Genomic DNA, 22717 nt, shown 5'->3' with positions numbered 1-22717 from the left:
AGAGGTAGTCAGTGCAGGTCTAGGATTGACAGGTTTTATTTGAAGGAGGAGGCCGTCTCCTCGCCATTGTCGGTTGTGGAGGTGGAATTCTCCGATCACTGTTTGATTATGTTTTCTCTGAGCGTTACAGAGACTCCTCGGATGGGAAGAGGTTATTGGAAGCTGAATTCGTCACTCCTTGAGGAAGAAGCTGTAAGACGGTCCTTTGAGGAATTTCTTCAGAGCCAGGTACCGCTGCTGGGCCTAAGTAACACTAAGTCTGAGTGGTGGGAGATGTTCAAACATCGGGTGGTGAGATTCTTACGGCAACTCTCGAACCTCAGAAGCCTGAACAGGGATCGCCTGTATCAGAGCCTGAGGAGGAAACTCTAGCATCTTGTCTCGACTGGAGGTTGCCGCAGGGAGATCTCCGGTGTGAAGTCCTTGCTGAAGAGGGGTCAGTACGATAGGCACGCATCTTTGGTTTTTGAGAGGGACTACAGGAAGTACTACTCACCCGACCCTTACAGAAGCTGCAAGATGTCAGTGAATAGTAAGATAGTGACAGGGCTGATGGACAGTACGGGATCCCTGAGAAGGTCCAGATCAGGGATCTTGGAGGTCGTCAGTTCATACTACTCGCACCTCTTGGGAAGGAAGGAACTGGATCATGACAGGATGTCGGCTTTCCTGGCTGAAGCTGTTCCTGAGCCAGGGGCTGACCTCTCGCTGGGCGGTTTGACAGAAGCGATCAAAGAAGAGGAAGTGAAACTGGCGATCGATGGGCTCCGGCCCAAAAAATCGCCAGGTCTGGATGGCTTAACATCCGAGTTCTTTAAGACCTTTAGGGACTCTTTGGTCCCCCTCTTGATTCAGGTGTTCAATGAGTGTCTCTCCTCGGGCACTCTGCCGAGATCATTAAGGAGGTCTGCTTTGATCATTTTGTCAAAGGGTAAGGATCCGTCACGCATTGAGAATTGGCGTCTCATACCACTTCTCAATGTGGACAGGAAGGTTTTGGCTAAGATACTCTTCCAACAGGCTGGTGAAGTTTGCGCCACGGCTCCTTTCGGAGGCCCAGCACTGTTGCGTTCCTGGCCGTAGCACTTTCAGTGCTGTTCTGGGTGTCCGGGAGGCCGTGGAGCGGGGCAGGGCGGGCCTTTGGGAGGGGATTTCTTGCTGACCCTGGATCAGGCAAAAGCTTTTGATCGGGTTGACCACGAGTACCTCTGGTCCACTCTTTTGAGGTATGGTCTGCCTGGAGGGTTTGTGGACTGGCTTAAGACCTTTTACGCAGGGGCTGAGGCTTTCCCTCTGGTAAACTGGTGGATTGGACAACCTTTCGGGGTGGGATCTGGTGTCCGCCAGGGCTGCCCTCTTAGCCCTTGGTGTTTCTAGTGAACACCTTTTTGAAAGTTAACGTGGCAAACCTCTGGAAAGAGAGGGCTCCTCCGTGGGTATTCTCCTGCAAGGGATGGTTTCAGCCTTTCTTCCAGGAATGGGAGACAGGGGGAAGATTGAAGGATCTTCGCACACCGCACGGACATCTCCCGGCTTATGTTACCCCGGTTCTGAAAATGATGCGCCGGTGGGGTCTGGGAATGTGGGAAGTGAGGTCCCTCCCGAGGAAACTCCTCGACATGCGGGTCTTGTTTCGCATTTTCAGAGACCATTGGTCCTCAAGGACTGCCCGAATCGGGATCTAGAGGTTGGGTTGTTTGTTAAATTCTAGCAGGATGCCCAAGAAGTATTGGGACTTGACTTGGCGCTGCTTCCAAGGTAAGTTGTATGTGAAGGACAATTTGAAGCACAGGAGCTCCGCGGACAGGAATTGTCCCCGTGAGGCTTGCGCTACCTTGCTGGAAAGCATGGAGCACTTCCTGCTTCATTGTCCCTTTAATACAGCGGTGTACAACAGGGTGGGCGCTTCCATTGGTTGGCCGCGGCTGGCCACTCTGTCCTATGCCGAGTGGGCCTATGGAGCGTTCAGAGACCTCGGGAGAAGGGACCGAGCCACTTTATTCTTAGTCAGCGCTGTGGTCAGGTATTTCACGTGGAACGCACGAGTTTTAGTCTCGACGCAGAGTAAAATCCTCCATGTAGATGAAGTTTGTAGCAGCATCCTAGGTGCCCTGGTGAAGGTGCGTTCTCTGGAGTGCGGAGGACTGGGTGCCCGGAGGGCGGCCCATCTCTGGAGGGGTTTCTCCTTCAGGGTGCCTTAGTCCATTATATCCTGGTGGTGGGCTGATGTCTTTACACCCTAGATTTTTGGTTTGTATTTCTGTTCCCTGAATAGAAGGTTTGCAGGCATCGAACTTGAGCCTCGGGTGGTGAGAATGTAGGTTTTGTTCTGTGATGTTGGTTTATGTATATATTGTATATAGTGTATTGTATATATTGTATATAGTGTGTATAATAGAGGGTCTTAGTTAGGTTGGGTGGGGGAATTGGGGGGTTCAACGGGGGCGGTGATAAGAGACTGATCTGGCCTGGCGAAAAACTTTGGGGCCTGATCCTAGCTCGGATGATTCCTGAACTTTGTGGCCAGAGCTGGATCAGGGGTGGCGGGATAGTTAGAGTAGGTGTGTGTGTGTGTAATATATATATATATATATATATATATATATATATATATATATATATACAGTGGGGCAAAAAAGTATTTAGTCAGTCAGCAATAGTGCAAGTTCCACCACTTAAAAAGATGAGAGGCGTCTGTAATTTACATCATAGGTAGACCTCAACTATGGGAGACAAACTGAGAAAAAAAATCCAGAAAATCACATTGTCTGTTTTTTTAACATTTTATTTGCATATTATGGTGGAAAATAAGTATTTGGTCAGAAACAAAATTTAATCTCAATACTTTGTAATATATCCTTTGTTGGCAATGACAGAGGTCAAACGTTTTCTGTAAGTCTTCACAAGGTTGCCACACACTGTTGTTGGTATGTTGGCCCATTCCTCCATGCAGATCTCCTCTAGAGCAGTGATGTTTTTGGCTTTTCGCTTGGCAACAGGGACTTTCAACTCCCTCCAAAGGTTTTCTATAGGGTTGAGATCTGGAGACTGGCTAGGCCACTCCAGGACCTTGAAATGCTTCTTACGAAGCCACTCCTTCGTTGCCCTGGTGGTGTGCTTTGGATCATTGTCATGTTGAAAGACCCAGCCACGTTTCATCTTCAATGCCCTTGCTGATGGAAGGAGGTTTGCACTCAAAATCTTACGATACATGGCCCCATTCATTCTTTCATGTACCCGGATCAGTCGTCCTGGCCCCTTTGCAGAGAAACAGCCCCAAAGCATGATGTTTCCACCACCATGCTTTACAGTAGGTATGGTGTTTGATGGATGCAACTCAGTATTCTTTTTCCTCCAAACACGACAAGTTGTGTTTCTACCAAACAGTTCCAGTTTGGTTTCATCAGATCATTGGACATTCTCCCAAAACTCCTCTGGATCATCCAAATGCTCTCTAGCGAACTTCAGACGGGCCCGGACATGTACTGGCTTAAGCAGTGGGACACGTCTGGCACTGCAGGATCTGAGTCCATGGTGGCGTAGTGTGTTACTTATGGTAGGCCTTGTTACATTGGTCCCAGCTCTCTGCAGTTCATTCACTAGGTCCCCCCGCGTGGTTCTGGGATTTTTGCTCACCGTTCTTGTGATCATTCTGACCCCACGGGGTGGGATTTTGCGTGGAGCCCCAGATCGAGGGAGATTAACAGTGGTCTTGTATGTCTTCCATTTTCTAATTATTGCTCCCACTGTTGATTTCTTCACTCCAAGCTGGTTGGCTATTGCAGATTCAGTCTTCCCAGCCTGGTACACGGCTACAATTTTGTTTCTGGTGTCCTTTGACAGCTCTTTGGTCTTCACCATAGTGGAGTTTGGAGTCAGACTGTTTGAGGGTGTGCACAGGTGTCTTTTTATACTGATAACAAGTTTAAACAGGTGCCATTACTACAGGTAATGAGTGGAGGAAAGAGGAGACTCTTAAAGAAGAAGTTACAGGTCTGTGAGAGCCAGAAATCTTGATTGTTTGTTTCTGACCAAATACTTATTTTCCACCATAATATGCAAATAAAATGTTAAAAAAACAGACAATGTGATTTTCTGGATTTTTTTTTCTCAGTTTGTCTCCCATAGTTGAGGTCTACCTATGATGTAAATTACAGACGCCTCTCATCTTTTTAAGTGGTGGAACTTGCACTATTGCTGACTGACTAAATACTTTTTTGCCCCACTGTATATATATATATATTTGACAAAAAAAACAACAAATGTCAATGTTGTACACTGTGATGTGTTTCGGTTTGTTGTAGGGTGAATGTGGTGCTGTAAGGGGGGTTGTAAGGTAAGGCAGTGGGACCAGCAGGGTTTTGTTGTGTTTGTGGTGTTGTATAGTGTTTGGTTTAGTATAATATGTTTATAGTGTATATATTGTATATAATATTGTATATAGGACGGTGTGAATGTAGTTGGGGTTGTATATAGTAGTATGAATGAAGCTGGGCCGGGGGTCTTACTTGATTTTATACTATTTATTATTTATAATTTTTACAGTATTCACGTAAGTTATGAGTATTTTGTTTGTTGTCTTTTAGTTTTGTTTTTTTTTATGTTAGTGGAATTTTTCTTTCTCGTCCCTGATTTGTAGGTCATGAACTTTCTCCATTTTTGTTCCATTTCCGGTTTATTACTTTGTGGCTTTTGTCGTTTGTTGTCGTCTGATTGGAGCTTTGTTCTTATGTTCTGTTCTGTTGTGTTTTATTTGTAATGTATCATAGTTAGTGTCATGTAAAGTATTTTTATTTTATTTAATAAAAGACCTGGAGGATAAGACACGATGTAAGAGCAGAATAGTGAGTGCAGCTCTGGAGGATAAGAATGGATCGCAGAACGAGTAAAGTAATGCATTTCCATGGTGACTCCATATTGTAGAAGTTTGGGCTCCGGTGGCGCTCTGCTATGTTGCATTGATAGGGCAGCACGGTGGCTCAGTGGCTAATAGTTTACTATATATATATATATATATATATATAGGGCAGCATGGTGGCTCAGTGGCTAATAGTTTACTATATATAGGGCAGCATGGTGGCTCAGTGGCTAATAGTTTACTACAGTGGGGCAAAAAAGTATTTAGTCAGTCAGCAATAGTGCAAGTTCCACCACTTAAAAAGATGATAGGCGTCTGTAATTTACATCATAGGTAGACCTCAACTATGGGAGACAAACTGAGAAAACAAAATCCAGAAAATCACATTGTCTGTTTTTTAATAATTTTATTTGCATATTATGGTGGAAAATAAGTATTTGGTCAGAAACAAAATTTCATCTCAATACTTTGTAATATATCCTTTGTTGGCAATGACATAGGTCAAACGTTTTCTGTAAGTCTTCACAAGGTTGCCACACACTGTTGTTGGTATGTTGGCCCATTCCTCCATGCAGATCTCCTCTAGAGCAGTGATGTTTTTGGCTTTTCGCTTGGCAACACGGACTTTCAACTTCCTCCAAAGGTTTTCTATAGGGTTGAGATCTGGAGACTGGCTAGGCCACTCCAGGACCTTGAAATGCTTCTTACGAAGCCACTCCTTCGTTGCCCTGGCGGTGTGCTTTGGATCATTGTCATGTTGAAAGACCCAGCCACGTTTCATCTTCAATGCCCTTGCTGATGGAAGGAGGTTTGCACTCAAAATCCCACGATACATGGCCCCATTCATTCTTTCATGTACCCGGATCAGTCGTCCTGGCCCCTTTGCAGAGAAACAGCCCCAAAGCATGATGTTTCCACCACCATGCTTTACAGTAGGTATGGTGTTTGATGGATGCAACTCAGTATTCTTTTTCCTCCAAACACGACAAGTTGTGTTTCTACCAAACAGTTCCAGTTTGGTTTCATCAGACCATAGGACATTCTACCAAAACTCCTCTGGATCATCCAAATGCTCTCTAGCAAACTTCAGACGGGCCCGGACATGTACTGGCTTAAGCAGTGGGACATGTCTGGCACTGCAGGATCTGAGTCCATGGTGGAGTAGTGTGTTACTTATGGTAGGCCTTGTTACATTGGTCCCAGCTCTCTGCAGTTCATTCACTAGGTCCCCCCGCGTGGTTCTGGGATTTTTGCTCACCGTTCTTGTGATCATTCTGACCCCACGGGGTGGGATTTTGCGTGGAGCCCCAGATCGAGGGAGATTATCAGTGGTCTTGTATGTCTTCCATTTTCTAATTATTGCTCCCACTGTTGATTTCTTCACTCCAAGCTGGTTGGCTATTGCAGATTCAGTCTTCCCAGCCTGGCGCAGGGCTACAATTTTGTTTCTGGTGTCCTTTGACAGTTCTTTGGTCTTCACCATAGTGGAGTTTGGAGTCAGACTGTTTGAGGGTGTGCACAGGTGTCTTTTTATACTGATAACAAGTTTAAACAGGTGCCATTACTACAGGTAATGAGTGGAGGAAAGAGGAGACTCTTAAAGAAGAAGTTACAGGTCTGTGAGAGCCAGAAATCTTGATTGTTTGTTTCTGACCAAATACTTATTTTCCACCATAATATGCAAAAAAAATTATAAAAAAACAGACAATGTGATTTTCTGGATTTTTTTTTTCTCAGTTTGTCTCCCATAGTTGAGGTCTACCTATGATGTAAATTACAGACGCCTCTCATCTTTTTAAGGGGTGGAACTTGCACTATTGCTGACTGACTAAATACTTTTTTGCCCCACTGTATATATAGGGCAGCACGGTGGCTCAGTGGCTAACAGTTTACTATATATAGTGCAGCACGGTGGCTCAGTGGATAACAGTTTACTATATATCAGGCAGCACTGTGGCTCAGTGGCTAACAGTTTACTATATATAGTGCAGCACGGTGGCTCAGTGGCTAACAGTTTACTATATATAGGGCAGCACAGTGGCTCAGTGGCTAACAGTTTACTATATATATATATATATATAGGGCAACACGGTGGCTCAGTGGCTAACAGTTTACTATATATAGTGCAGCACAGTGGCTCAGTGGCTAACAGTTTACTATATATCAGGCAGCACTGTGGCTCAGTGGCTAACAGTTTACTATATATATATATATATAGGGCAACACGGTGGCTCAGTGGCTAACAGTTTACTATATATAGTGCAGCACGGTGGCTCAGTGGCTAACAGTTTACTATATATAGGGCAGCATGGTGGCTCAGTGGCTAACAGTTTACTATATATAGGGCAGCACGCTGGCTCAGTGGCTAATAGTTAACTAAATATAGGGCAGCACGGTGGCTCAATGGCTAATAGTTTACTATATATATGGGGCAGCACGGTGGCTTAGTGGCTAATAGTTTATTATATATAGGGCAGCATGGTGGCTCAGTGGCTAACAGTTTACTATATATAGGGCAGCATGGTGGCTCAGTGGCTAACAGTTTACTATATATAGGGCAGCACGGTGGCTCAGTGGCTAATAGTTTACTATATATAGTGCAGCATGGTGGCTTAGTGGCTAATAGTTTACTATATATAGGGCAGCATGGTGGCTCAGTGGCTAACAGTTTACTATATATAGGGCAGCACAGTGGCTCAGTGGCTAACAGTTTACTATATATCAGGCAGCACTGTGGCTCAGTGGCTAACAGTTTACTATATATCAGGCAGCTCTGTGGCTCAGTGGCTAACAGTTTACTATATATAGGGCAGCACGGTGGCTCAGTGGGTAATAGTTAACTAAATATAGGGCAGCACGGTGGCTCAGTGGCTAATAGTTTACTATATATAGGGCAGCATGGTGGCTCAGTGGCTAACAGTTTACTATATATAGGGCAGCACAGTGGCTCAGTGGCTAACATTTTACTATATATAGTGCAGCACGGTGGCTCAGTGGCTAACAGTTTACTATATATAGTGCAGCACGGTGGCTCAGTGGATAGCACTGCAGCGCTGGAGTCCTGGATTCAAACCTCACCAAGGACATCATCTACAAGGAGTTTGTATGTTCTCCCCGTGTTTTCTCTGGGTTCTCCGGTTTCCTCCCACATTCCAAAGACATACTGATAGGGGTTCTAGATTGTGAGCCCCATTGGGGACAGCGACGATAATGTCTGTACAGCGCTGCGGAATATGTTAGCGCTATATAAAAATACAGATATTATTGATATGGGAGGTGACTCTGCTGGATTCCTCATCATCGTGGCTCCGCGGTATGTGCAGGACACGACGTTTCCACTCTCCGGTAGAATTATTACAATCTTTGTCACTATGTGTCAGGCTCGGGTATAAAGTCCTCGGTGCGGCGCGTCCCTCTAATGCGCGGGATTTATGGCGCTACCCCCCAGATACTGATGTGAGAGTCTGTGGAGAACGATATTGTTAATGTCATCGTCCTCGTTAGCAGCAGCGATTTCCCGGAGTAATCTCCAGTGACGGCTGTAATTAGCATATTTGCTTTGATGGCAGCCGGTGAGGAGATTCTATTAGGGATTTGTGAGACTTTATATTAACTGCCAGAGATGCAGGTTATTATGTTATTAAGAGGAATGACGGGAGGGAATGAAGACATGACGGAGCCCCGACACATGGCCAGATCATATCCGAAGGTGCCGGCACTCCACTCACCTCCAGAGCTGCACTCACTATTCTGTTACATCATGTCTTATCCTCCACTCACCTCCAGAGCTGCACTCACTATTCTGCTGTTACATCGTGTCTTATCTTCCTGTCCCCTCCAGAGCTGCACTCACTATTCTGCTGTTACATCATGTCTTATCCTCCTTTCCGTCCAGAGCTGCATTCACTATTCTGCTGTTACATTGTGTCTTATCCTCCTGTCCCCTCCAGAGCTGCACTCACTATTCTGCTGTTACATTGTGTCTTATCCTCCTGTCCCCTCCAGAGCTGCACTCACTATTCTGCTGTTACATCATGTCTTATCCTCCTTTCCGTCCAGAGCTGCATTCACTATTCTGCTGTTACATTGTGTCTTATCCTCCTGAGCTGCACTCACTATTCTGCTGTTACATTGTGTCTTATCCTCCTGAGCTGCACTCACTATTCTGCTGTTACATTGTGTCTTATCCTCCTGTCCCCTCCAGAGCTGCACTCACTATTCTGCTGTTACATTGTGTCTTATCCTCCTGTCCCCTCCAGAGCTGCACTCACTATTCTGCTGTTACATCATGTCTTATCCTCCTTTCCGTCCAGAGCTGCATTCACTATTCTGCTGTTACATCATGTCTTATCCTCCTTTCCGTCCAGAGCTGCATTCACTATTCTGCTGTTACATTGTGTCTTATCCTCCTGTCCCCTCCAGAGCTGCACTCACTATTCTGCTGTTACATTGTGTCTTATCCTCCTGTCCCCTCCAGAGCTGCACTCACTATTCTGCTGTTACATCATGTCTTATGCTCCTTTCCGTCCAGAGCTGCATTCACTATTCTGCTGTTACATTGTGTCTTATCCTCCTGAGCTGCACTCACTATTCTGCTGTTACATTGTGTCTTATCCTCCTGAGCTGCACTCACTATTCTGCTGTTACATTGTGTCTTATCCTCCTGTCCCCTCCAGAGCTGCACTCACTATTCTGCTGTTACATTGTGTCTTATCCTCCTGTCCCCTCCAGAGCTGCACTCACTATTCTGCTGTTACATCATGTCTTATCCTCCTTTCCGTCCAGAGCTGCATTCACTATTCTGCTGTTACATTGTGTCTTATCCTCCTGAGCTGCACTCACTATTCTGCTGTTACATTGTGTCTTATCCTCCTGAGCTGCACTCACTATTCTGCTGTTACATTGTGTCTTATCCTCCAGTCACCTCCAGAGCTGCACTCACTATTCTGCTGTAACATTGTGTCTTATCCTCCTGTCCCCTCCAGAGCTGCGCTCACTATTCTGCTGTTACATCGTGTCTTATCCTCCAGTCACCTCCAGAGCTGTATTCACAGTTCTGCACTACATTGTGTCTTATCCTCCTGTCCCCTCCAGAGCTGCACTCACTATTCTGCTGTTACATCATGTCTTATCCTCCTTTCCGTCCAGAGCTGCATTCACTATTCTGCTGTTACATTGTGTCTTATCCTCCTGAGCTGCACTCACTATTCTGCTGTTACATTGTGTCTTATCCTCCTGAGCTGCACTCACTATTCTGCTGTTACATTGTGTCTTATCCTCCTGTCCCCTCCAGAGCTGCACTCACTATTCTGCTGTTACATTGTGTCTTATCCTCCTGAGCTGCACTCACTATTCTGCTGTTACATTGTGTCTTATCCTCCTGTGCTGCACTCACTATTCTGCTGTTACATCATGTCTTATCCTCCTTTCCGTCCAGAGCTGCACTCACTATTCTGCTGTTACATTGTGTCTTATCCTCCTTTCCCTCCAGAGCTGTATTCACAATTCTGCACTACACTGTGTCATGCAGTGACATGGAGAGCAGTTCACTTTGGCTTCTCGGCGCTGTGGTCAGATCCTAGAATCAGATGACATCTGAGTGCAGCCGATCTATCGTACGCGTCGCAGGCCGCTGCCACCATCGTTATTACCGGCTAAGAATTTTATGAGCCATTTACTTAAGAGACAAGAACAGGAAAACCTGCACTCTGTGATGGTAGATGGCAGCCGCCTGTCACCCGTCCTGCAGGGGGCGCACTACTCCATGATTTCATCATTATTTATTATTGACACTTTAGCCTTTTGATACATTGTTACACGATAACGGAAAACAATCCACGGACCCCGGTAGGGCTGCGGGATCGGCCTGTGGCTCCGAGAGTCCCAGGCAGCACCGAGTGCTCGGATTATCGGACCTCCTGCCCCATCGTGAGCCGGATCGTCACATTTACCTATGTCCACATTAACTTGTGACAGGCTGCAGCGCGGGGGCGTGGCCTCGTCTGTCCCATGCTCCTCCCACACGGGGTTTCCCCAGCCCCTGCCATATGAGCCGCTCTGGTAATAAAATACAATTTATTGTGACATTCAGATTTAATTAAAAAGTGCGGAATCAGAAACGTAAAACATAACGGCGCGAAAAACTAATTAGACTTGTATGTTAAATAGTTTATGAGCTGCTAATCATGGCGGTAAATCCTCGGCAGCCAGAGACGCCGTCACGGGATCTATCAGGAGCGCATCGATCTGGAAGCAAATTTATTAACCTCCGGGGAAAAAATACTTTGCGCTTTCTGTAACTATTCCGGGGGCGATTATTACCGCGCTGAGACGGTGAGAAAGTTCTCAGCCAATCACCTCCAGGCCGGAGCGCAGCGGAGGAGGCGCAGAAACGAATTTCTCCATCTCCTCCAGGCCGGGGTCACACTGGTGTATGGCGTCCGATGCGATAATGACCCCCGGCTCCTGCTCTGCTGTCAGCGTCATCCGAGTGTCGTGTGTCTGTGAGCGGAGCGGCGGCGGAGGAGGCGCAGAAACGAATTTCTCCATCTCCTCCAGGCCGGGGTCACACTGGTGTATGGCGTCTGATGCTCCTGCTCTGCTGTCAGCGTCATCCGAGTGTCGTGTGTCTGTGAGCGGAGCGGCGGCGGAGGAGGCGCAGAAACGAATTTCTCCATCTCCTCCAGGCCGGGGTCACACTGGTGTATGGCGTCTGATGCTCCTGCTCTGCTGTCAGCGTCATCCGAGTGTCGTGTGTCTGTGAGCGGAGCGGCGGAGGAGGAGGCGCAGAAACGAGTTTCTCCATCACCTCCAGGCCGGGGTCACACTGGTGTATGGCGTCCGATGCTCCTGCTCTGCTGTCAGCGTCATCCGAGTGTCGTGTGTCTGTGAGCGGAGCGGCGGAGGAGGAGGCGCAGAAACGAGTTTCTCCATCACCTCCAGGCCGGGGTCACACTGGTGTATGGCGTCCGATGCTCCTGCTCTGCTGTCAGCGTCATCCGAGTGTCGTGTGTCTGTGAGCGGAGCGGCGCTGCGGAGGAGGCGCAGAAACGAATTTCTCCATCTCCTCCAGGCCGGGGTCACACTGGTGTATGGCGTCCGATGCGATAATGACCCCCGGCTCCTGCTCTGCTGTCAGCGTCATCCGGGTGTCGTGTGTCTGTGAGCGGAGCGGCGCTGCGGAGGAGGCGCAGAAACGAATTTCTCCATCTCCTCCAGGCCGGGCTCCGCGCATAGCGCACAGCACTGGGGTGATATCTGAGTGGTCTGCACTGTCTCACTCGCACCCATAGGCTTATATGTGGGAGCTGCTGGGAGCCGCGCCATAGTGTAACATTGGTCCATTTAAGTCGCCAGAGTGACGCCGGCCTCAGGCTAAGGCACATGACTGCGTCTGGGTGACATCATCAATGCGTCATGATCATTAGCAGTGATTCGGGAGGCGCTCTATACGTACCCGTGCCTGAAATATTCACAGCAGCACAGAGTATATCAGCAGGGAGGGGAGCAGCACAGAGTATTTCAGAACAGAAGTATGCTAATCTCGTGGAATGTCACAGCAACAACCTGCGGCTGCAGCTTCCTATGTCACCAAAAGGCCGGATACAACTGCGATCATTCACAGCAACATCAGATCCAGTGAGCATGAATAACGAGGGTCCAACCGGATCTGTCAGCTCCACACAGCGCATGTGATAATTAGGGAAGGGGCAACACCACTAACGAGGCCGTCAGCTCTCACCTAGGAGAAAAGTGACTGGAATTACAGGGGCAAAAAGAGCTCACAGCCCCAACAGAAACTGCCCCACTACATGCAACAATTATGTCCTGTATTATACCCCAGAGCTGCACTCACTATTCTGCTGGTGCAGTCACTGTGTACATACATTACTGATCCTGAGTTACCTCCTGTATTATACCCCAGAGCTGAACTCACTATTCTGCTGGTGCAGTCACTGTGTACATACATTACATTACTGATCCTGAGTTACCTCCTGTATTATACCCCAGAGCTGCACTCACTATTCTGCTGGTGCAGTCACTGTGTACATACATTACATTACTGATCCTGAGTTACATCCTGTATTATACTCCAGAGCTGCGCTCACTATTCTGCTGGTGCAGTCACTGTGTACATACATTACATTACTGATCCTGAGTTACATCCTGTATTATACTCCAGAGCTGCACTCACTATTCTGCTGGTGCAGTCACTGTGTACATACATTACATTACTGATCCTGAGTTACATCCTGTATTATACCCCAGAGCTGCACTCACTATTCTGCTGGTGCAGTCACTGTGTACATACATTACTGATCCTGAGTTACCTCCTGTATTATACCCCAGAGCTGAACTCACTATTCTGCTGGTGCAGTCACAGTGTACATACATTACATTACTGATCCTGAGTTACCTCCTGTATTATACCCCAGAGCTGAACTCACTATTCTGCTGCTGCAGTCACTGTGTACATACATTACATTACTGATCCTGAGTTACATCCTGTATTATACTCCAGAGCTGCACTCACTATTCTGCTGGTGCAGTCACTGTGTACATACATTACATTACTGATCCTGAGTTACATCCTGTATTATACCCCAGACCTGCACTCACTATTCTGCTGGTGCAGTCACTGTGTACATACATTACTGATCCTGAGTTACCTCCTGTATTATATCCCAGAGCTGAACTCACTATTCTGCTGGTGCAGTCACTGTGTACATACATTACATTACTGATCCTGAGTTACCTCCTGTATTATACCCCAGAGCTGAACTCACTATTCTGCTGCTGCAGTCACTGTGTACATACATTACATTACTGATCCTGAGTTACCTCCTGTATTATACCCCAGAGCTGCACTCACTATTCTGCTGGTGCAGTCACTGTGTACATACATTACATTACTGATCCTGAGTTACCTCCTGTATTATACCCCAGAGCTGCACTCACTATTCTGCTGGTGCAGTCACTGTGTACATACATTACATTACTGATCCTGAGTTACCTCCTGTATTATACTCCAGAGCTGCACTCACTATTCTGCTGGTGCAGTCACTGTGTACATACATTACATTACTGATCCTGAGTTACCTCCTGTATTATACCCCAGAGCTGCACTCACTATTCTGCTGGTGTAGTCACTGTGTACATACATTACATTACTGATCCTGAGTTACATCCTGTATTATACTCCAGAGCTGCACTCACTATTCTGCTGGTGCAGTCACTGTGTACATTACATTACTGATCCTGAGTTACATCCTGTATTATACCCCAGAGCTGCACTCACTATTCTGCTGGTGCAGTCACTGTGTACATACATTACTGATCCTGAGTTACCTCCTGTATTATACCCCAGAGCTGAACTCACTATTCTGCTGGTGCAGTCACAGTGTACATACATTACATTACTGATCCTGAGTTACCTCCTGTATTATACCCCAGAGCTGAACTCACTATTCTGCTGCTGCAGTCACTGTGTACATACATTACTGATCCTGAGTTACATCCTGTATTATACCCCAGAGCTGCACTCACTATTCTGCTGGTGCAGTCACTGTGTACATACATTACATTACTGATCCTGAGTTACATCCTGTATTATACCCCAGAGCTGCACTCACTATTCTGCTGGTGCAGTCACTGTGTACATACATTACATTACTGATCCTGAGTTACCTCCTGTATTATACTCCAGAGCTGCACTCACTATTCTGCTAGTGCTCTCACTATATACTCTAGATATTAATGTTTTTCCTTGCATTTCCTCTTTATCTTCGTACAATAATTGGACTTTGGGTGGATTTTGCTGTGATTTTCTGCTCTCTCCCATTGCTCCCGGCTGTGGTTTGTGTTGTTCTCCTTTTTTCGGGACCCTCGCGCAGTTTTTGGGGGCGCTGCTCGTGTTTGTCCGATAAGAGTCTCTTGTTTGTCTCATAAAGAAAATGTGAAGTTCGGTTTTTGAAATCTGTTTTTTTCAGCTCCTATCACTGAGAGAACAGAAAATGGTTTTACAAAATGTTTCAAACATCGGAATCAGCGCTGATTAATTCCTGGCTTCAAACATATTAACCTCAGAATGACTGCGCTGCGTTGTCTCCCGGGGGAGCGCTGCTCCGGAGCACATATGCGGATTCCCTGTTTCAATAGAAAATAAAGTTTATTGCCATGGAAACTATTAGAATCTCATTAAATATATTTTTGGAAAGATTAGGAGAAGGGTGTAATTTACTGGTTAGAACGCTGAGCAAATATATATTCAGAGCTGAACTGGCGAGATACAATATCAGTGCTGGTGGCAGCAGCTCGTTCCACGTGAAGCCGCTTTTGTTTTCTCCAAAATGCTGCAATCAGTGGAAACGAATCATAAAAGAAAAGCTTCATGATGCATTCACACAGAAGCGAGGAAGCTCAGCGCAGCAGAGGCAGGTGCCAGGCGCAGCACGGCCCTCTGCTGACCCCGCAATCCATGCCGCCATAACCTGGGCATCTCCTGTATATGATTATATATGTACAGCCGGTATAACCTGGGCATCTCCTGTATATAATTATATATGTACAGCCGGTATAACCTGGGCATCTCCTGTATATAATTATATATGTACAGCCGGTATAACCTGGGCATCTCTTGTATATAATTTTATATAACAAAAACTAGTGAAAAGCATTGGTTAAATATCAGTAATATACCCGAAAAAAATATATATAGAGGGTAATGTTTACACCAATGTTATATGGACTTAAATATGGACAATCGTTGCTATAAGATACAGAGAACAGAGGAAAAACACCTCACGATATAAAGCAGTCCCAAGTGTATAAAAAATATAAATTTTATTAGAAATAAACAAAAATGCAGGAGAACGTAGCAACAACAATAAAATCACATAAGGAAGATATTAAAAAGAAACGCTAAATGTCGGCAGCATACCAACTGGGCCATATGAAACATAAGCGTGTCTACACAAGGAGATATTAAACTGATCACAACACCCCATATATCTATATATAAATCTCTCTCCAAGCAGAGTATATCACAAAAAGTATAAACGCATACATGTGAAATATAAGTCCATAAGGCGTAGAGGTGTATAGAGGTGTGTATAATATGGACCTAATAGTCCCACCTCCAGCTGCCTAATGGGCGTGCTGAATACAACGATGCGATATATACAGAGTTACAGAGAGTGCATTATTACCTGTAGATTGGGGATGCAGAAATGGCCCAGGGGATCCGCCCGACCGCCCCAACGCGCGTTTCGGTGGGCACCTTCGTCAGGGGGCAATTTTATATGTACAGCCGGTATAACCTGGGCATCTCCTGTATATAATTATATATGTACAGCCGGTATAACCTGGGGATCTCCTGTATATAATTATATATATACAGCTGGTATGACCTGGGCATCTCCTGTATATAATTATATATGTACAGCCGGTATGACCTGGGCATCTCCTGTATATAATTATATATGTACAGCCGGTATAACCTGGGCATCTCCTGTATATAATGATATATGTACAGCCGGTATAACCTGGGCATCTCCTGTATATAATTATATATGTACAGCTGGTATAACCTGGGCATCTCCTGTATGTAATGATATCCCTTCTGGCAGCTGACATTTTTATCCCTTTCTTCTGCCATGTGCTCTGGGTCTGCTCCTTCCCTGCGCCCTCCGTCCTATTTACTAATTGCACTTTGTAACAATTTCTCATCTGGAGTTTTGTTACAATTTTGTTTATTTTTGTTTATAAGTCTGTCTGTTCTCCTAACAGTTTGTTACAATGTATCGGTCCTGAATTCACAGCTCAGTCTTCTGAACCTTCTGCAGCTGCAGTACATTCTACATTGATTGATCACGATTCTCCCCACCTCTGCTTGCTGTCATCGGTATATATTGTATACATTTCTCTCGGGTGTCGCACTGTCTCAGCTCAGAATCGTTGGGTTTGATCTTAGACTGCGGCCTAGAATCAGTGCACAGTCGGAGCTGTTCTCTACTTTTGTTGTTTATACGCCATTTTTATTTTAAATCCTGTGTGGTACTGTCTGCTGAGTTGTGTATCTAATCCATCATGTGTGGTACCGTGTATCTAATCCATCATGTGTGGTACTCTGTGCTGAGCTGTGTATCTAATCCCGTCATGTGGTACCGTGTGCTGACCCACATATCTAATCCATCATGTGTGGTACTGTGTGCTGACCCACATATCTAATCCATCATGTGTGGTACTGTGTGCTGAGCTGTGTATCTAATCCTATCCTGTCTGATACAGTCTGCTGAGCCGTGTATCTAATCCATCATGTGTGGTACAGTGTATCTAATCCATCATGTGTGGTACTGTGTGCTGAGCTGTGTATCTAATCCCGTCATGTGTGGTACCGTGTGCTGACCCACATATCTAATCCATCATGTGTGGTACCGTGTGCTGACCCACATATCTAATCCATCATGGGTGGTACTGTGTGCTGAGACGCGTATCTAATCCATCATGTGTTGTACCGTGTGCTGAGACGCGTATCTAATCCATCATGTGTGGTACCGTGTGCTGAGACGCGTATGTAATCCATCATGTGTGGTACCGTGTGCTGAGCTGTGTATCTAATCCATCATGTGTGGTACTGTGTGCTGAGCCGCGTATCTAATCCATCATGTGTGGTACCGTGTGCTGAGCTGCGTATCTAATCCATCATGTGTGGTACCGTGTGCTGAGACGCGTATCTAATCCATCATGTGTTGTACCGTGTGCTGAGACGCGTATCTAATCCATCATGTGTGGTACCGTGTGCTGAGACGCGTATCTAATCCATCATGTGTGGTACCGTGTGCTGAGCTGTGTATCTAATCCATCATGTGTGGTACCGTGTGCTGAGACGCGCATCTAATCCATCATGTGTGGTGCCGTGTGCTGAGCTGTGTATCTAATCCATCACGTGTGGTGCCGTGTGCTGAGCTGTGTATCTAATCCATCATGTGTGGTACCGTGTGCTGAGCTGTGTATCTAATCCATCATGTGTGGTACCGTGTGCTGAGCCGCGTATCTAATCCATCATGTGTGGTACCGTGTGCTGAGCTGTGTATCTAATCCATCATGTGTGGTACCGTGTGCTAAGCCGCGTATCTAATCCATCATGTGTGGTACCGTGTGCTGAGATGCGCATCTAATCCATAATGTGTGGTACCGTGTGCTGAGCCGCGTATCTAATCCATCATGTGTGGTACCATGTGCGGAGCCGCGTATCTAAACCATCATGTGTGGTACCGTGTGCTGAGCTGTGTATCTAATCCATCATGTGTGGTACCGTGTGCTGAGCTGTGTATCTAATCCATCATGTGTGGTACCGTGTGCTAAGCCGCGTATCTAATCCATCATGTGTGGTACCGTGTGCTGAGATGCGCATCTAATCCATAATGTGTGGTACCGTGTGCTGAGCCGCGTATCCAATCCATCATGGTGATGGCGAACTCAGTCGAGGGGTTCAAGAGAGGCCTGGATGTCTTCCTGGAGCAGAACAATATTGTATCATACAATTATTAGGTTCTGTAGAAGGACGTAGATCTGGGTATTTATTATGATGGAATATAGGCTGAACTGGATGGACAAATGTCTTTTTTCGGCTTTACTAACTATGTTACTATGTTATGTTATGTGTGGTACCGTGTGCTGAGACACGTATCTAATCCATCATGTGTGGTACCGTGTGCTGAGCTGTGTATCCAATCCATCATGTGTGGTACTGTGTGCTAAGCCGCGTATCTAATCTACCATGTGTGGTACCGTGTGCTGAGCCGCGTATCTAATCCATCATGTGTGGTACCGTGTGCTGAGCCGCGTATCTAATCCATCATGTGTGGTACTGTGTGCTGAGCCATGTATCTAATCTATCATGTGTGGTACTGTGTGCTAAGCCGCGTATCTAATCCATCATGTGTGGTACCGTGTGCTGAGCCGCGTATCTAATCCATCATGTGTGGTACTGTGTGCTGAGTCATGTATCTAATCCATCATGTGTGGTACCGTGTGCTGAGCTGTGTATCTAATCCATCATGTGTGGTACGGTGTGCTGAGCTGTGTATCTAATCCATCATGTGTGGTACGGTGTGCTGAGCTGTGTATCTAATCCATCATGTGTGGTACCGTGTGCTGAGCTGCGTATCTAATCCATCATATGTGGTACCGTGTGCTGAGCCGCGTATCTAATCCATCATGTGTGGTACCATGTGCTGACCCATGTATCTAATCCATCATGTGTGGTACCGTGTGCTGAGCCGTGTATCTAATCATAGTAACATAGTAACATAGTAACATAGTTAGTAAGGCCGAAAAAAGACATTTGTCCATCCAGTTCAGCCTATATTCCATCATAATAAATCCCCAGATCTACGTCCTTCTACAGAACCTAATAATTGTATGATACAATATTGTTCTGCTCCAGGAAGACATCCAGGCCTCTCTTGAACCCCTCGACTGAGTTCGCCATCACCACCTCCTCAGGCAAGCAATTCCAGATTCTCACTGCCCTAACAGTAAAGAATCCTCTTCTATGTTGGTGGAAAAACCTTCTCTCCTCCAGACGCAAAGAATGCCCCCTTGTGCCCGTCACCTTCCTTGGTATAAACAGATCCTCAGCGAGATATTTGTATTGTCCCCTTATATACTTATACATGGTTATTAGATCGCCCCTCAGTCGTCTTTTTTCTAGACTAAATAATCCTAATTTCGCTAATCTATCTGGGTATTGTAGTTCTCCGATCCCCTTTATTAATTTTGTTGCCCTCCTTTGTACTCTCTCTAGTTCCATTATATCCTTCCTGAGCACCGGTGCCCAAAACTGGACACAGTACTCCATGTGCGGTCTAACTAGGGATTTGTACAGAGGCAGTATAATGCTCTCATCATGTGTATCCAGACCTCTTTTAATGCACCCCATGATCCTGTTTGCCTTGGCAGCTGCTGCCTGGCACTGGCTGCTCCAGGTAAGTTTATCATTAACTAGGATCCCCAAGTCCTTCTCCCTGTCAGATTTACCCAGTGGTTTCCCGTTCAGTGTGTAATGGTGATATTGATTCCCTCTTTCCATGTGTATAACCTTACATTTATCATTGTTAAACCTCATCTGCCACCTTTCAGCCCAAGTTTCCAACTTATCCAGATCCATCTGTAGCAGAATACTATCTTCTCTTGTATTAACTGCTTTACATAGTTTTGTATCATCTGCAAATCCATCATGTCTGGTACCGTGTGCTGAGCCGCGTATCTAATCCATCATGTGTGGTACCGTGTGCTGAACTGTGTATAATCCATCATGTGTGGTACCGGGTGCTGAGCTGTGTATCTAATCCATCATGTGTGGTACTGTGTGCTGAGCCATGTATCTAATCCATCATGTGTGGTACCGTGTGCTGAACTGTGTATAATCCATCATGTGTGGTACCGTGTGGTGAGCTGCGTATCTAATCCATCATGTGTGGTACTGTGGGGTGAGCTGCATATCTAATCCTTCATGTGTGGTACCGTGTGCTGAGCCGCGTATCTAATCCTTCATGTGTGGTACTGTGGGGTGAGCTGTGTATCTAATCCATCATGTGTGGTACCGTGTGGTGAGCTGCGTATCTAATCCATAATGTGTGGTACCGTGTGCTGAGCCGCGTATCTAATCCATCATGTGTGGTACTGTGGGGTGAGCTGTGTATCTAATCCTTCATGTGTGGTACCGTGTGCTGAGCCGCATATCTAATCCATCATGTGTGGTACCGTGTGCTGAGCCGCGTATCCAATCCATCATGTGTGGTACCGTGTGCTCAGACACGTATCTAATCCATCATGTGTGGTACCGTGTGCTGAGCTGTGTATCCAATCCATCATGTGTGGTACCGTGTGCTAAGCCGCGTATCTAATCTATCATGTGTGGTACCGTGTGCTGAGCCGCGTATCTAATCCATCATGTGTGGTACTGTGTGCTGAGCCATGTATCTAATCTATCATGTGTGGTACTGTGTGCTAAGCCGCGTATCTAATCCATCATGTGTGGTACCGTGTGCTGAGCCATGTATCTAATCCATCATGTGTGGTACCGTGTGCTGAGCTGTGTATCTAATCCATCATGTGTGGTACGGTGTGCTGAGCTGTGTATCTAATCCATCATGTGTGGTACCGTGTGCTGAGCTGCGTATCTAATCCATCATGTGTGGTACCGTGTGCTGAGCCGCGTATCTAATCCATCATGTGTGGTACCGTGTGCTGACCCATGTATCTAATCCATCATGTGTGGTACAGTGTGCTGAGCCGTATATCTAATCCATAATGTCTGGTACCGTGTGCTGAGCCGCGTATCTAATCCATCATGTGTGGTACCGTGTGCTGAGCTGTGTATAATCCATCATGTGTGGTACCGGGTGCTGAGCTGTGTATCTAATCCATCATGTGTGGTACCGTGTGCTGAGCCGCGTATCTAATCCATCATGTGTGGTACTGTGGGGTGAGCTGTGTATCTAATCCATCATGTGTGGTACCGTGTGCTGAGCCGCGTATCTAATCCATCATGTGTGGTACCGTGTGCTGAGCTGTTTATCTAATCCATCATGTGTGGTACCGTGTGCTGAGCTGTGTATCTAATCCATCATGTGTGGTACCGTGTGGTGAGCTGCGTATTTAATCCATCATGTGTGGTACCGTGTGCTGAGCCGCGTATCTAATCCATCATGTGTGGTACTGTGGGGTGAGCTGTGTATCTAATCCATCATGTGTGGTACCGTGTGCTGAGCTGTGTATCTAATCCATCATGTGTGGTACCGTGTGCTGAGCTGTGTATAATCCATCATGTGTGGTACCGGGTGCTGAGCTGTGTATCTAATCCATCATGTGTGGTACCGTGTGGTGAGCTGCGTATCTAATCCATCATGTGTGGCACCGTGTGCTGAGCCGCGTATCTAATCCATCATGTGTGGTACCGTGTGGTGAGCTGTGTATCTAATCCATCATGTGTGGTACCGTGTGCTGAGCCGCGTATCTAATCCATCATGTGTGGTACCGTGTGGTGAGCTGTGTATCTAATCCATCATGTGTGGTACCGTGGGGTGAGCAGTGTATCTAATCCATCATGTGTGGCACCGTGTGCTGAGCCGCGTATCTAATCCATCATGTGTGGTATCGTGTGGTGAGCCGTGTATCTAATCCATCATGTATGGTACCGTGTGCTGAGCTGTGGATCTAATCCATCATGTGTGGTACCGTGTGCTAAGCTGTGTATCTAATCCATCATGTGTGGTACCGTGTGCTGAGCTGTTTATCTAATCCATCATGTGTGGTACCGTGTGCTGAGCTGTGTATCTAATCCATCATGTGTGGCACCGTGTGCTGAGCCGCGTATCTAATCCATCATGTGTGGTACCGTGTGCTGAGCTGTGTATCTAATCCATCATGTGTGGTACCGTGTGCTGAGCTGTGTATCTAATCCATCATGTGTGGTACCGTGTGCTGAGCTGTGTATCTAATCCATCATGTGTGGTACCGTGTGCTGAGCTGTGTATCTAATCCATCATGTGTGGTACCGTGTGCTGAGCTGTGTATCTAATCCATCATGTGTGGCACCGTGTGCTGAGCCGCGTATCTAATCCATCATGTGTGGTACCGTGTGGTGAGCTGTGTATCTAATCCATCATGTGTGGTACCGTGGGGTGAGCTGTGTATCTAATCCATCATGTGTGGTACCGTGTGCTGAGCTGTGTATCTAATCCATCATGTGTGGCACCGTGTGCTGAGCCGTGTATCTAATCCTTCATGTGTGGTACCGTGTGCTGAGCTGTGTATCCAATCCATCATGTGTGGTACTGTGTGCTGAGCCGT

At 46.3% G+C, this 22717-nt stretch overlaps 1 protein-coding gene across 3 annotated transcripts in view; it reads left to right on the top strand.

Moving 5' to 3' along the window:
* Positions 1 to 22717, top strand: part of LMO1 (LIM domain only 1) — a 119129-nt gene that overhangs the window by 58856 nt on the left and 37556 nt on the right. The window contains exon 1 of one of the 3 annotated variants that reach the window (XM_069739897.1): positions 131 to 228. The exons of the other annotated variants lie outside the window; for them this stretch is intronic. The gene's annotated coding sequence lies outside the window, so the exon portion shown is untranslated. Of the gene's footprint in view, positions 1 to 130; positions 229 to 22717 lie in introns of those variants that run through there. 3 annotated transcript variants of the gene reach the window in all.

Source organism: Ranitomeya imitator, chromosome 9 (assembly GCF_032444005.1).
Source record: "Ranitomeya imitator isolate aRanImi1 chromosome 9, aRanImi1.pri, whole genome shotgun sequence".
NCBI lineage: Eukaryota > Metazoa > Chordata > Amphibia > Anura > Dendrobatidae > Ranitomeya > Ranitomeya imitator.
Note: the sequence above shows the minus strand (reverse complement) of the source record. Positions and strands in the feature narration are given on the sequence as shown.